This window comes from Anomaloglossus baeobatrachus, chromosome 6, assembly GCF_048569485.1.
Source record: "Anomaloglossus baeobatrachus isolate aAnoBae1 chromosome 6, aAnoBae1.hap1, whole genome shotgun sequence".
Taxonomy (NCBI): domain Eukaryota; kingdom Metazoa; phylum Chordata; class Amphibia; order Anura; family Aromobatidae; genus Anomaloglossus; species Anomaloglossus baeobatrachus.
Window position 1 is genome coordinate 361,542,298 of NC_134358.1, and position 3,734 is coordinate 361,546,031.

Sequence of the window (3,734 nt, forward strand, 5' to 3'; positions counted from 1 at the left end):
CAAATTTTTTTTTGAATTCTTTGTACTTGATGCTGAGATACATTAAAGGTGCCAACCACCTCTGCAGTGCATCTGGTGTTCAGCCTCTTGATAATCAAGGCTTTGTCACAGGGTGGATTTTTGGCATGTTGTCAGAGGTCAAGTTGCAGTTAAAGTGAAGGTCTGGTGTGCTGGGTTTCTTTTTATACACACCCACTAATTAAGCGATCATTTAGTGAGCATAGATGAGGATGTAAACTAGGATTGGGTGCATTATATGACAAGGCGACAAAACTTTTGTCTTGCCAAAATCTGACATTTATGTGTTTATTAAATGGTCAACATTTCAGCAACTTTATTTTCAGAACCAGGACTAAATTTGGGAAGGTTTCAGCTTTCAAAAGAGTAATTTACAAAATCAGTGGATGAATTTAAAGTCAGGTTATAAGATTTTATTTACATAACACGGATAAGCGACAGAATGTCTGTCAGGGAGTGTATAATGTAAAAAATGGAACTCAAGATGATTCTTGCATTCAGTTGGGACCCTGGAATGCAGATTCCAAGGAGGTGGAGATAATAGATGAGTTACAGCAACCTTCTGACAGAGTTGGACCTAGAGATAATTGGTACAGGATTATCCAATGAAGTTAATGTTCTGATTTGCGGAGGACAACTTACCAAGGTGAAGGTCAAAAATATGCTTCCTGTAACTTGGTGAACTGACAATCTGCAAGGATTGGGTCCTCCAACAAATCCAAAAGAGATATTGGGAAAAAGAAAATCCAAGAAGAGCATATTTGAAGTGGAGAATGCATGATTCCCTTTGTTTCTAGCAAAGTCCCCTAAAGCTGTTCGCAGCAGCACAGTGCAGGCACTGTATGAAGTCCTGACGAGAAGGATTAAGGAGACCCAGTATCTAACCTTGTAAACATTAAAAAAAGTGTCTGAAAATGTTGAAGAAGACATATTTAGCCTTTATCGTGATACTAGTGTAAGGTAAAAAACTAAGGAAAGAAATATCCTATTCGATCTAAAGTACCACAAAAATAAGGGTTTCTTTCAATGTGTGGCATTAGGTGAGATCGCTCCACAAGGTCTTGTTCAGATGACCGCTACAGAAATGGCTCGCCAACAGTTAGCTGATTGGAGAAACCAAGAGAAGCAGCATACTTTGGAGATCATTGAGAAAGTGGAGAAGGAAACGATAAAACTCACACACAAGGGGCTGATAGCAATTGATAACTCACCAGATCAGAATGTTTGCCTTGGAAGATCAGTCTGATGCTCCTTGGAAAATTGTGGCACCCTAGTGCTCATGGGAGCCACAGTGGCGTTGTTCTCCTCACCGGAGGGCAATGCTATGCCTGGAAGCAGCGGGGAGACCTCTATGCCAGGTACAATCACACACAACACTTCCTAATCAGACCAGAAGGGGGAGCTCAAGTCCTGTTTGGTGCAAGCTTCCCTGTGCATTCTGGGCTGGGGAGGAGTTAGAGAGAGGAACAGGAAGAGAAAACTTAGAACTCTAGTAGCAGTGAAAGAGAACGGTTGCTGTAAGAGAGCTGGCTCAAGCTTTCCAGGACCGAGCGCTGAATCAGGACACCGAAGTCCTCGACTGTCGAGTACTAACGGCGCAGCAGTAAACCCGGAGGCTCCCAAGGCACAGTAACATAGTAGAACCCGGGGCCACAGAAGTACTAGCGTGCCCTACAGCCGACTCATGCTGCCCACCACAAGGGACAAGGAAAATTACACCTAGAAAGAGGGACGCTGTACTGCTCCAGGCCGCAGCGACCCATAGTCAGAGCTCACTAAGGAAGGCCTCCAACGTATCTGGCAGAGAAGGGATTTCTCACTGCTTCCCAGCTGACCGGACCACTGTAACCTGGGACCATAACAACTGACCAGTAAAAGGTAAAAGGAAACTACCAGCCTATGTCGTACAGTTACTGTCAGTGTCCTCAGCCCCACTCCCCAGTATACAACACCATAGACTACAACCCTCATCATCCTCCCTGGGGCCGGGTCCACCTGTGGGGAGCAGAAACATCTTGGCTGCTACAACCATCCGCCCCGGAGGACAGCGACAGCAGTGGCGGGTAATTCCCTAGCCGCATACCGCAGTTGGCGCCACGAGACAAATCTCCATCATCATTCCTCCCAACCTTCTTTATTGTACACTTCGGGGTCACGAAAGAGCCACCCATGACATCCCCCTGACCCAACATCATCGGCCCAGTGACGAGTACTACAACCCCTTGCCCCGTGGGTGCTACAAAATCAAATATTCACTGAGTTCAGATGTTGATAACATAACTGAAGACACAACAGATACAATAGCTCACCACAAAAGTCACCTTTTGGACCTCGAATGTCTTATTTAAATAGGGAAAATCAAACCTTCAGATATGAATAATATGGGCCAATGGAGAACAGTAAAATCACCAATCATGAATGGCAAAGAAAACCACCATAGGTAGAAATTTCAATTCTCAAAGGCAGGAGAAGTCATTGAAATCATGGAAAGTGATGTCCTATGTGGTAAAAGTCAGAGCGCCTCCTCATCTCAATCTGCAATATGGAAAAGTTTGAATCAGATATTTTCTATTAAGCAATTCCAAGGGAAAGCTGTGCAAGTGTTGGGTTATAGCGCCAGGCTTTGTCAGAAATTACCAAATATGATCACAAATAAAGGCTTCATCTGCCAGGAATCAGTCTGGTAAGATGTGGATATTATCTGGCTTGCAAACACTAAAAATATGTGCCTTCTGCGTTTCTAGCCCTGGACCTCCAATGATGTTCTATAGTCGACTCTTTTCCTACCTGAACTTCTAACTGATATATGTAATTATCAATACCCACAAGAATGGAGGCCTTTTCAATTCCACTTCCAGCATGGCAGCCAATACCTGTCAAACTTCACCCCTTAGGGGGGCCAGGTCTCGAGTATTAACATCCTCACATTTTACTGGCTCTACTTATTCCAAAACATCTATGCTGGTCTTCATGTCCCAGAGAGGTCACCAAAGTACCGAAAGAGGAGCACTTGGATATTCCTGATGACATATTCACTTCTATAGTAGAAGATGTAGAAAGGAAGGAGAAGGAAATGGAAGAAGAAAAGCTGTCACTAAGGGGTTAGCAGATCACTGGGGTGGGAGAAGTGGTCAGAGCTGATGAATATTTTGTGTTTTCTGAAAAATAACCTGCAGGGTACTGCTGAACAAAACAACAATAATTTTCAGACTACTCCTACAAACCTCAAACCAGCAGCAGGCGCTGTTTGGCCATTATATCCCTACTTTTCAGGCTCCTGTTTCTATGGTAACAATTTATCTGGCATGTTTCATCCATCGACCATGTGTGGTCCATCTGGCTGCAACCCTAATACTTTTTAAAAGTAACATACCATTAGGTTTCTACCACATTTCTTAAGATTTTAGACTAAGTTTGGAGAAATCATTCTTTTTTGAAAGATATTTGTTTTAACACTGTTAAATATAAAAAGTTTGACAGAGCATTTTTAAATATGGTTTTATATTTTTACCATTTGTTAAAATTGGTATTGTTCACAACATATGAAAATAAAAATCTTAAAAATCTTTTCAGGCAGACAGCAGTACAGTAGCATCAATTGCCCCCCTCCCCAAAAAGCATTAAAGGTATGGTCCATGCAACTCACAGGATGTGGCTTGGCATTTAAAAGTGAATAATATCGAGATGCATGACAGACAGGCATAGGGCTCTTGCTC

General features: G+C 42.8%; 1 pseudogene; it reads left to right on the forward strand.

The window, feature by feature from the left end:
• The first annotated feature begins 562 nt into the window (after nucleotides 1-562).
• On the forward strand, nucleotides 563-3,124 carry LOC142243923 (SPOC domain-containing protein 1-like; annotated as a pseudogene).
• Nucleotides 3,125-3,734: the final 610 nt, after the last annotated feature.